Consider the following 12,892-nt stretch of genomic DNA (forward strand, 5'->3'; position numbering starts at 1 on the left):
CTTTATGTAACATAGGGATGCCAGCATCTCTCTTGTCTACCTCTCAATATTGTTGTATCAAATGAGAAAATGTCCGTGAAAGAGCTTTAAAAACTAGGAAACCTAGGCCCAAGAAAGATGTTATTAATGAGGGCTTCTGGCCTGCAGGAGCAGGCCCTGGCCATGGCCTTCTTGGGCCTGTAGGAGCAAGCAGGGAAGGGGCTGCTCTTGGCCAGGGGAGGATGTGGGCAGATTCTGGCAAAGGGCACTGGCAACAAAACTAGGTTTTCTACCATTTCTGACCACCCCTCTCTAGCATGACCTAAAGGGGTTGGCAAAAATCCAGGGGAGGAGAGTAAGTGGTAAAAGGAAGCGAGTAATTTCTAGAAGAAGATCCAGTAAGGAGGTAAGGGTTCTCCCAAACAGAAAGATGAAAACTGAGAGACTAGGAATAAACTAATAAGAAGTATTGAACCCAGCAATACTGTAACAGAATCAAGTAGGAAATAGGTAAGGTTCAAGAGGGATTTAGATATTCATAGGTGATAAAATTGATGAGCAGCTTTGGAAATGTTTAGGGTAAAGCTATACATTTAGGTAAACCTAATGTTAGGGTAAATTTTTAGGGTAAGCCACCATGAAGTCACCAGCATAAAGGACTCCCTTTAAAATAACTTTTTTTTTTTTTTTTAACCTCTCATGAGACTAGGCTGGGTAGTTTCTAAGTCTGACACCTATTTTCAAATTCTCTTCATTAGGGAACTGAGTGGAGAAGTGTTGAAAAATGTTATTTTCTTTGCTAACTGGACTTCTTTGCAATGCTCGCTGCACCCGTAACTACTAGTACCACGTCTATACTTTCTGCTATGAGGAAGCTATGAGGACAAGAATAGGTCAGTCTTATTCACAGCTGTACCCCAGTGCCTGGCACAGCCCCCAGCGTACAGTGGTGCTTAATTAGTATTTGAAATTGAATGTTGTTTTCCCAAGAGTGGCTGATGGGGTCCTTTTGTCCAGGGAAGCTACCCCTTTAGGACCCTGACCTGAGCCAATGGAAGCATTCCAGAATTTCACAGAGATGTTAGGCCCCTGTAGGGTTTGTCACGAACCACCCACACTACCCATTTGGGCCAGCCTGCCTCTGTCTGCTCCATGCCTGACTCTCATTGTCCTATAGGTTTTTGCTTTCTTTTGCCCTGTTTGTGGTTATGGAGCCTCTGTGTTAGGCTTGTAAGCACAGGTAAATCTCTAAGTTGATGGCTTGTCTCCTTGGATTCCTTTCTGAGTAATCTGATTTCTCAGGCCTGGCCATTTGCAAATTTCTCCCTTGGGCAGCCCTGTTGGTTTAAGTCCCAAGCCCAGGTTTTGAGATCCTGCCTTCCCTTTGGCCTCGAGGAACAGGGGGCTGGGGATGGACATTATCCTGAGGATCCACAGAGGCAACAGGGCATCAAGGAGAGGAGAATGAGCAGAACCCAGGTCAATTCCGTCTTTGTGCCTGAAGAAGGAGCTGCCTTGAGGACAGGTCATGCTTACCTGATGAGGCAGTGCGGGCCTTACAGGAGAACTGACCCCTGTCCTGGGCTAAGCTCTGTCCTTCCTCCAGCACTGCCACAGTGAAAACAGAGCCTTCCCCTCCCATACAGTCACAGCCCAATTTGTCTGGATCCCTGCAAGAGACTGTGTGGGTCTTTGGGCCATGCTTGTCCTGAGGAGGCTGAGAGCAGAGCTTCTTAGTGTCCCCATCCTCAGAGCCAAGAGGTTGGTAATTGTTGATTCTTACAGGGAGACCCACATGTGAAAGTTATACTAGGCTCCTGGCCAACACGCCCCCACAAAAGTCTGCCCTGGCAAAGAGTGTGGGAGGGGGCACAGATTTGAGAAGGGCCTCTCTGTGATCCAACTGACTCAAGGTAGCTGGGCCTGGCCCATTGCCTACGACTTGGCCTGAAGCAAAGCTGCCCTTTGCTTGGTTCTATGAAGGGCTGGCAGAGGTTCTATGGGATGAGCAGGCATGGATGCCAGGGCTTCTGGTGGGAAAGGAGGCTGGCTACTGTCTGCATTTACTCATCTGTTCTCACACCAACGCTGCCTCCACTAGTGCCCTGAGCAGCCTTGTCTTAGTCAGTTGGGCTGTTGTAACAAATACCACAGACTGGGTAGCTTAAACAATAAATACTTATTTCTCACAGTTCTGGAGGCTGGGAGGTCAAGATCAAGGTGCTGGCAGATCTGGTGTTTGGAGAAGGCCTGCTTCCTGGTTTGCAGATGGCTGTCTTCTTGTTGTTTCTGCAAATGGGGAGCAAAAAACTCTTCTTATGAAGGGCACTAATCCCATTCATGAGGGTTCTACTCTCATGAACTAATTACTTCCCAAAGGTCCCGCCTCCTAATACCATTCACATTAGGGGTTAGGATTTCAACCTAGGGATTTTGGGGGGACACAAATGTTTACTGTATAACAAGGCCTCACCCAAAGTCTGGGGCTCAGGTTGCTCATCTGGATTCCTGCAACCCTAGGAAAACTTCATGGCCCTGGGCTTCAAAAAGCCGTAAGGGATGAGCATTCAGGAGGCAAGGATCCACAAATCTTGCATGAGGAACAAGGCAAAGTTGGATCTGATTAGAATGAAGGAAGATGGGAAATAAGCCTGGCAAGATGGCAGTTTAGGGCAAAACTCTAAACAAAAACACCAGGATTTGCTTTAACTTTTGCCGTAAACATCTGGTCTTGTGTGGATGTAGCTGCTCTGGCTGGAAGTTATCTGAAGGCCAGCACAGAGGATCAAGTCTGTATGTTTCTGGAGGAGATATTTCAGGGAGACTGGGCTCTCCACTTCTGTGTCAGGAGCAACTAGAAGCAGCAAGTATCATATACATAATCTTATCTGTTTGGAAAGCAAATAAGCAAATAGCAGATAAAAACTCTGGCCGAAGTTACCAAATAACAGAAGAGATATGAGTGTGGGGGTAAGGGAAGATAAGCTGCAGTTATCTGTGGTTTGTCCATTAGCTTGGGATGGCTCAATATGATGCCAATCGAAGGACTATGGAGTGGCATAAGGATGGACACCAGGACCACTGACCAACCCATCAGCACCATCTTAATTAAATATTATATTGAAAAACAGTGGCTAATGGCAGGCCATTATAGTGGCTTTGCCCAGGTGGTTTCTGCTAACACAAGAAAAATTAAACTCACTCCAGTCTGTAGGGATATTTTAATTATTGTTACACGTCTAGGTTTCATTTGATCTCTTATTCAGAGATCTCTCTGGGTTTGACAGACTGGGCAGAAATCATGCAAAAACTCTGCTGAACATAATAAAAGTGGAAAAACTAGTTTAGATTTGGTTAGTAAGCTAAGCCATGTACCTAAAAGTTAATTAAAATGATTTATCACATCAGGTAAGAGATACTAGAAAGACAAGAAAGTGCCCGAAAGATAAGACTTCCAATTTCTGTGCTCACAATAATTTCCCAGGGTATTTTAACAATGTAAATATATAAAAACAAATTGTCCTCTGTGAGGTTAGAAAAGACATCATAAGAAGGAGCAGCTGATGAACAGGGGATTTTCTACTTAATCATCCATCTCCCCATTTCTTCCCTGAGAACTACAGAAGAGCTGATTTTTCTTCCATATAGTTGTTATTTGTTTTTATTTTTGCTTTGACTAAGTGAAAAGTCATAGAATATTAAAACTAGATCACGGGATATCACTTACTCATTAAATGACTATGTACTGAGTGCTGACAATCTGTCTGTGCTAGGTATACAATGGGGGTTCAGAGGGCCAAAAGGAGTTTATATTCTAGTGGACAGCACAGACTAAGAGCACGTAAAAAGAAAATAATTACAAATAACGTTAAATTATGAAAGAGTCAAACAGTGCACTGAGCTAGAGCAGAATGCGGGAAAACTGACTTTGGGGAGGAGATCAGAAGGGGGGCTGAGGTGTAGCAGGATGGCGGGGCCTGCCCAGGGTCACCATACAATCAGTGGGAGGCCACACCCCTGTTTCCTAACTCAGGGGTTCTCTGGACTGTGCCGCCTGCTCTTGCATAGCATCTGCCTCTGTTCTTTGGCAATCTGTGTGGATACTGGATGATTTTTTGGCTGGCTTTCAAAAGCAGGTGGGAGGCTGTGTGGTGGGGAGAGGCAAGGTTCACCGACTGTGGTGTGCTACGTGCTGCTCCGTGGGCTCAGAGAGAAGGGACACGGCAAACTTCTAGAGGTCATCGCCCTGTCGAAGACCTATCACGTAATGTAATTCTTAGCAATAGAATATGTGTGTGGGTGTGTAGGGGGTGGGGCGGGGGCTTCCTGCCTTTTCTCCCATTTCCATAGTAACTGTCTTCTTGAGGGCTCCCTTCTGCTGGTTTAGGCAGGGCTGCTTGTTGGCCTTTGGATTAAGTATTAGGTAAAATCACAGTGAATGAGGCCTCTAGCTCAAGGAAAGTACCATTATGAATAGAAAAATTGGACTGATAAAAAGAAATGTCATAGTCTAACATTTTATTAAAGAAGTATGGAAACTGTATTTTCTAACACAACAGGCTGGAGTGGTATTTCTCTAACTGTGGGCGTTCCCACTGAATATAATGACTTTGCAAATGATAAGTTAAAAAAATTCAGTGGCTGAGTCCAGCTCTTCTGGAGTTTCCAGCCCCAGGTCTATAGCAGACAAAAGTTCAAGGATGAAGCAGTGAGGCAAGAATAAATTCATCAGCTCCAGTTACCACCCTAGGAAGTTGGTTGGTCTGCCCTGACCATCAGAGAGCAAGTCACAGTGTCCTCTGCCCAGATTAAATCTCTAGCACTCTGTAAAAAAATTCTTACTTTCAGAGGACACAAGCACTATATATAGTACTGTAATAGGAGAGTTTCCCCCTTGTGGCCCTGGGGACAAGAACACATGCTTGTCTGAGGCCTTTGATTTCTTAATTCTCTCTGCCATCCTAATGGACACTTCCAGCTGGGCCTGACCACACCACAGTCTGTAAATCATCAGATCACCTAGAATCACTCTTAAGCCATAATATGGCACATTATTTTGGATAATCTATTATTTTAGAGACTTTTTAAGTACTTGAACAGCTGCAGGCATGGCTGAAGTTCAAGTGAGATTTACTTATTTTTTTTTTAAAGATTATTTATTTATTCGTCAGAGACAGAGAGAGAGAGCACAAGCAGGGGAGCAGCAAGCAGAGCAGGCAGAGGGAGAAGCAGGCTCCCTGCTGAGCAAGGAGCCTGATGCAGGACTCGATCCCAGGACTCTGGGATCATGACCTGAGCCGAAGGCAGACACTTAACCGACTGAGCCACCCAGGCATCCCTCAAGTGAGATTTAAAAATAATTAGACACATCTTAAACATGATGCAGTATAAACACAAAGTAAAACAAACAAACAAACCCAAAACCCCAAACCCAAAACAATTTAGTATAAGCAGTGCCAATCATTTTCTTAAGAAAGGTAATGGAAATATCTGGGATGCAATTTTTCTATTTCTTATCAAAAGGGCAGATACCACTGGTTTTCTGGGCCATTGCATGGCTTGGTTGTCTTGTGGATGCAGAAGCTGAGCTCTAGAGATAGCCTAACCAATGTCCATGGTTAGCAAGAGAGACTGACTTGGTGTCTGGGATGCTACGGTGTCATCTGAACAGAATAAATGGATGGTTGAGGCCCCAAAATGGGAAAAATACATTTGTTAGATTGGATTATTATTCCCAGTTCTTCTTTCCCAATTCCCAGTTGGCTCCCTGTTAAAGAATTATCCCTCCATATACTTTGCCATTGGCTTTGTTGACACTGTGGAAGGTAAAGTATATCTCCCACTCTTGATGTTGGTCTTGACCATGTGACTTGTTTTGGCCACTGCAATGTTAACAGACATGATATGACCAGAGTCTATAAATGTGCTTGCTTGATTTGGCTTGACCTCTTATGTCTTGTAATCTATTATGAGAAGAACATGTCCCATGTAGCTCCTGGTCCCAGAACGAGGAAACATGTAGAGAAAATATGAACCCAACCTGCAGCCTGCAGCCCAGCCCAGCCAAATTTTTGCCTGAAGCATAGCTGCCCTACCTGAGCAAGAAAAATGAATACTTGTTGTTAGAGAGAGAGAGAGAGCAAGAAGGAGAGAGAGGGAGAGAGCGTTATGCAGCATTACTACTGTGATAGCTGATTAACATATTAAACATCTGTGGATCAAGCTACAGATACCAACTTGGGCAACAGTGGTCTGGAATTTACTTATTTATCATATGTGAATGAATACCAAACTGGCCCTTTTGGCAAGCATTGTGCTGGGCTTTGAGCATCAAATAGAAATAATACATTGAGGGCAATGACAGTCCAGGAACATAACAGATAACATAACAGACCTAAATGACAGTATATAAGGGCAATAGTAGGGCCATGTACAGTGGGCTGTGGCCACACAACATGCCTGGAGGGACTCAGAGAAAGTGACACAGAGCCTGTCATTTGGATCAGGTCTTCAAGTAGGACTTTCTCAGCAAAGGAGAGAAAGGCATTGCAGGCAGAGGGAACAGTGCAGAGGTGGGGCCATTGGAAACCTGAACCTGGCTAGCCACTGTATTGATGACATCTTTCAACCTGCTGGGCTAGCAGAATATTGAGAATTCCTGGGGAAACTAGGTAAACATTACACTGTAAAGGCAGAACTTTGGAGAGTACAAGGAGAAACCAACTTAATTATTTTCCCCACCACCTGCTTGAACCTATTCTGTAGAGCTGGTTCCCTTCTGCCCCCAGGTATGTTTAGGGCAGGTCCCCAGACTTCTAGTCATGTGTAGATAATTAAAGGTTTTCTAGTTAGTTGTCACAAAGACGGTATCATTTCAGTAATGAAAGTGTCCAGTTATAGGTGCTAGTTAAAACTTTACATTTCGTTTAAAGTTCTTTCTGGCAGCTCCAGCCTGCTCCAGGTTTGGAAGCTTTAGTGGAGGGTAGCACCTGGTTGGCTTCTTCTTATAAGTAGATTTTTTTCTATAGTATTTGAGGGCCATAAAGGGAGAGAGAACAGAGTCAGATTGGCATTTAACATCGTTAAAGATGGCATGACAGCCTCACCATGCTTGCATGTGGTAGGCATCTGTTTCTGATCATAGCCACCCTGATGGGGGTCAAGCATATCCCAAGTCCCCACTGGGAGTATGATCTGTTGCTAATAATCCTTCAAAAGGATGCCAACCCAACGGATGTAATCCAAAGAATCAGAATAGGAAGGGAATCAAGTTCAAAGATGGAAATCCTCTAAAAACTCTCTGCAGTCCCCATCCTCAAAGAGGTGTGGTGTGTGTGTGTGTGTGTGTGTGTGTGTGTGTGTGTGTGTATGTGTGCAATTCTGCATTTGCCCTATGGCCCTACTGAGTTTAGTTTCTGAAGATAAACATGCATTAGAGTTAGTTGAGAAATACTTAATTTTTAATCGTTTTAAAATATTTACGAAGAATTCCAGGTAGTCTCCCCAATTTTCAAGAATTATAGTCAAGGAGGGGAGGAGTTAAGATCGTGGAGGGGGGAGCTTGCCTAGTCCCTCAAACACAGCTAGATCAAATCAAACTATTCTGAACGACTAAGAATATGATCTGAGGATTAAGGAAACAATCTGCACAACTGAAGGGAGAGAATGTGGCAGATGTGAGGCTTATCTTAACAAACAAATTAAAGCACACCTAGTTAAAGGTCCAAACACTCCCCACTACAAACAAGTGGGAAAGAGCAGCCAAAATGCAACAGCAGAGTGCACACAGCATACACCAGAAACACTTCCTGAAGTGCCTGGCTCTGGACAGTGTATGACCTCTTTTTAATATAGCATTACTCTGAGGTGCAGGAAATATAACAAGCTTTTATAACACGCAAAAGATAGAAACTTAGCCAAAATGACAAGACAAAGGAATTTTCCCCAAAAGAAAGGTGAAGAAGATATGACAGCCAGGGACTTGCTCAAAGCAGATATAAGCAATATATCTGAACAAGAATTTAGATAAACAGTTATAAGACTACTAGTTGGACTTGAAAAAAGCATAGAAGACAGCAGAGAAACCCTTACTGCAGAGATAAAAGACCTAAAAACTAGTCAGGCTGAAATAAAAAAATGTTATAACTGAGATGCAAAACAGCCTGGATATAATCACTATGAGAACTGAAGAAGCAGAGGAGAGGATAGATGATATAGAAGGAAAATTAAGGAAATGACAGCCTTGCTGGATAAAGTATTCTTGGCTGCATATTTTTAAGGAAATAATGAAGGAAATTAAGGAAAATAATGAAGCTGAAAAGAAGAGGGAAAGAAGACTATTAGATCATGAAGGTAGACCTAGGGAACTCAGTGATTCCATAAAGTGAAATAATATCCATATCATAGGAGTCCCAGAAGAGGAAGAGCAGGAAAGAGGGGCAGATGGTTTATTTGAACAAATCATACCTGAGAACTTCTCTAACCTGGGGAAGGAAACAGGCATTCAAGTCCAAGAGGCACAGAGAACTCCCCTCAAAATCAACAAAAAGAGGTCAACACCATAACATATTATAGTGAAACTTCCAAAGTACAAAGATAAAGAGAGAATCCTGAAAGCAGCTGGGGAGAAAAAGTCCTTAACCTACAAGGGTAGATGCATAAGGCTGGCAGCAGATCTTTCCACAGAGACCTGGAAGGCCAGAAAAGACTGGCATGATATATTCACTGTGCTAAATGGGAAAAATATGCAGCCAAGAATACTTTATCCAGCAAGGCTGTCATTCAGAATAGAAGGAGAGATAAAGAGTTTCCCAGATAAACAAAAACTAAAGGAGTTCATGAACACTAAACCAGCCCTGTAAGAAACATGAAAGGGGACCCTCTGAGCGGGAAAGAGACACCAAAAGTAACAAAGACTAGAAAGGAACAGAGACAATCTACAGGAACAGCGACTTTACAGGTAATATAATGGCACTAAATTCACAGTTTTCAATAATTACTCTGAATGTAAATGGACTAAATGCTCCAATCAAAAGACACAGGGTATTAGAATGGATAAAAAAACAAGACCCATTGATATATTGCCTACAAGGGTTTCATTTTAGACCCAAAGATACCTCTAGATTGAAAGTGAGGGGATGGGGAACCATTTATCATGCTAATGGATGTCAAAAGAAAGTTGGAATAACCATCCTTATATCAGACAAACTAGATTTTAAACCAAAGACTGTAATAAGAGATGAAGAAGGACACTATATCATAATAAAGAGGTCTATCCAACAAGAAGATCTAACAATTATAAATATTTATTCCCCTAACTTGGGAGAAGCCAAGTATATAAAGCAACTGATAACAAACTTAAAGAAACTCATTGATAATAATATAATATTAGTGGGGGACTTTACCACCTCACTCACAGCAATGGAGAGATCATCTAAGCAGAAGATCAACAAGGAAACAGGGCTTTGAATGACACACTGGACCAGATGTACTTAAAAGATGTATTCAGAGTATTTCATCCTAAAGCAGCAGAACACACATTCTTTTTGAATGCAGATGGAATATTCTCCAGGATAGATTACATACTTGGTCACAACTCAGGACTCAACTGGTACAAAAAGATTGAGATCATACCATGCATATTTTCAGACCACAATGCTATGAAACTTGAAGTCAACCACAAGAAAAATTTGGGAGAACCACAAATACATGGAAGTTAAAGAACATCCTACTAAAGAATGATTGGGTTAACCAGGAAATTAAAGAAGAATTAAAAAAATACATGGAAGCAGATGAAAATGAAAACAAGACAGTTCAAAATCTTTGGGACTCAGTAAAGGCAGTCCTAAGAGGGAAGTATATAGCAATACAGGCCTACTTTAAGAAGCAAGCAAAGTCTCAAATACACAACCTAACCTTAGACCTAAAGGAGCTGGAAAAAGAACAGCAAATAAAGCCTAAAGCCAGCAGGAGAAGGGAAATAATAAAGATTAGAGCAGAAATCAATGATATAGAAATAAAAAAAACAAACAGTAGAACAGATCAATGAAACTAGGAGCTGGTTCTTTGAAAGAATTAACAAGATTGATAACCTCCGAGTCAGACTTATCAAAAAGAAAAGAGAAAGGACCCAAATAAATAAAATCATGAATGAAAGAGGAGAGATCACAACCAACCCTGAAGAAATACAAACAATTATAAGAGAATATCATGAGCAATTATATGCAACAAATAAGGCAATCTGGAAGAAATGGATAAATTCCTAGAAACATATAAACTACCAAAACTGAAACAGGAAGAAATAGAAAATTTGGGCACCTGAGTGGTTCAGTCAGTTGTGTCTGACTCTTGATTTTGGCTCAGGTCGTGATCTCAGGGTCTTGAGATTGAGCTATGCGTCAGGCTCTCTGCTCAGCACAGAGTCTCCTTGAGATTTTTTCTCCCTCTGACCTTCCCCTGCTCAAGAACTATCTTTCTCTCTAAAATAAATAAAAAAAATCTTTTTTAAAAGTTAAAAAAAAAGAAATAGAAAATCTGAACAGACCTATAACCAGCAAAGAAATTGAATCACTAATCAAAAATCTTCCAACAAACAAGAGTCCACGGCTGGATGGCCTCCCAGAGGAATTCTACCAAACATTTAAAGAATTAATACCCATTTTTCTGAAACTGTTCCAAAAAATAGAAATGGAAGGAAAACTTCCAAACTCATTCTATGAGCTCAGCATTACCTTGATCCCCAAACTAGACAAAGACCCCACTAAAAAGGGGAATTACAGACCAACATCCCTGATGAACATGTATGCAAAAATTCTCAACAAGGTACTAGCTAATCAGATCCAACAGTACATTAAAAGGATTTTTCAGCATGACCAAGTGGAATTTATTCCTGGGTTGCAGGGGTGGTTCAACATCCACAAATCAATCAATGTGATACACCACATTAATAAAAGAAAGGATATGAATCATATGGTCCTCTCAATAGATGCAGAAAAAGCATTTGACAAAATACAGCATCCTTTAAACTTGATAAAAACCCTCATCAGAGTAGGGATGGAGGGAACATACCTCAACATCAAGGCCATATATGAAAGACCCATACCTAATATCATCCTCAATGAGGAAAAACTGAAATCTTTCCCCTAAGGTCAAGAACATGACAGGGATGTCTACTCTCACCACTGTTGTTCAACATAGTACTAGAAGTCCTAGCCTCAGCAATCAGACAACAAAAAGACATAAAAGACATCCAGATTGGCAAAGAAGAAGTCAAATTTTCACTCTTTGCAGATGACATGATACTCTATGTAGAAAACCTGAAAGACACCACCAAAAAATTGCTAGAACTGATACAGGAATTCAGCAAAGTCACAGGATATAAAATCAGCACACAAAAGTCTGTTGCATTTGTATATACCAACAATGAAGCAGCAAAAAGAGAAATCAAAGAATTGATCCTGTTTACAATTGCAGCAAAAACCTTAAGATACCTAGGAATAAACCTAGCCAAAGAGGTAAAAGATCTGTACTCTGAAAACCATAGAACACTTATGAAAGAATTGAGGAAGACACAAAGAAATGGAAGAACATTACACGCTCATGGACTGGAAGAACAAATATTGTTAAAATGTCCATACTACCCAAAGCAATCTACACATTTAATTCAATCCCTATAAAAATACCATCAACATTTTTCACAGAGCTGGAGCAAACAATCCTAAAGTTTATATGATAGCCTAAAAGACCCTGAATAGCCAAAGGAATGTTGAAAAAGAAAACGAAAGCTGGAGGCATCACAATTCCGGACTTCAACCTGTATTACAAAGCTGTAATCATCAAGACAGTATGGTACTGGCACAAAAACAGACACATAGATCAATGGAACAGAATAGAGAACCCAAAAATGGACCCTCAACTCTATGGTCAACTAATCTTTGACAAAACAAGAAAGAATATCCAATGGAAAAAAGATAGTCTCTTCAACAAATGGTGCTGGGAAAATCGGACAGCCACATGCAAAAGAATGAAACTAGACCACTTCCTTACACCATACACAAAAATAGACTCAAAATGGATGAAAGACCTCAATATGAGACATGAATCCATCAAAATCCTTGAGGAGAACACAGACAGCAACCTCTTCGACCTCAGCCATAGCAACTTCTTGCTAGACATGTCTCCAAAGACAAGGGAAATGAAAGCAAAAATGAACCATTGGGATTTCATCAGGATAAAAAGCTTTTGCACAGCAAAGGAATGTATGGAATGGGGGAAGATATTTGCAAATGACATATCAGATAAAGGCTAGTATCCAAGATCTATAAAGAACTTACCAAACTCAACACCCTAAAAACAAAAAATCCAGTCAAGAAATGGGCAGAAGACATGAACAGACATTTCTCAAAAGAAGACATACAAATGGCCAACAGACACATGAAAAGATGCTCAACATCACTCATCATCGGGGAAATACAAATCAAAACCACAATGAGATACCACCTTACACCAAGTCAGAATGGCTAAAATTAACAAGTCAGGAAACAACAGATGTTGGCAAGGATGTGGAGGAAGGGGAACCCTCTTACACTGTTGGTGGGAATGCAAGCTGGTGCAGTCACTCTGGAAAACAGTATGGAGGTTCCTCAAAAAGTTAAAAATAGAATTACCCTATGACCCAGCAATTGCACTATTAGTTATTTAACCAAAGGATACAAACAGTGATTCGAAGGGGCACATCCACCCCAATGTTTCTAGCAGCAATGTCCACAACAGCCACAGTAAGAGCCCAGATGTCCATCGACAGAAGAATGGATAAAGATGTGGCATCACACACACACACACACACACACACACACACACACACACACACACACGCAGGAATATTACTCAGCCATCAAAAAGAATGAAATCTTGC

At 41.4% G+C, this 12,892-nt stretch overlaps 1 pseudogene across 1 annotated transcript in view; it reads right to left on the reverse strand.

Annotated features, from left to right (window-relative positions):
• Positions 1 to 2,163: 2,163 nt before the first annotated feature.
• Positions 2,164 to 12,892, reverse strand: part of LOC144382555 (cytochrome c oxidase subunit 4 isoform 1, mitochondrial pseudogene) — a 117,779-nt pseudogene continuing 107,050 nt past the window's right edge. Inside the window, exon 2 of the transcript XR_013449680.1 lies at positions 2,164 to 2,268. The product of XR_013449680.1 is annotated as a cytochrome c oxidase subunit 4 isoform 1, mitochondrial pseudogene (transcript). The remainder of the gene's footprint in view (positions 2,269 to 12,892) is intronic.

Source organism: Halichoerus grypus, chromosome 7, assembly GCF_964656455.1.
Source record: "Halichoerus grypus chromosome 7, mHalGry1.hap1.1, whole genome shotgun sequence".
NCBI lineage: Eukaryota > Metazoa > Chordata > Mammalia > Carnivora > Phocidae > Halichoerus > Halichoerus grypus.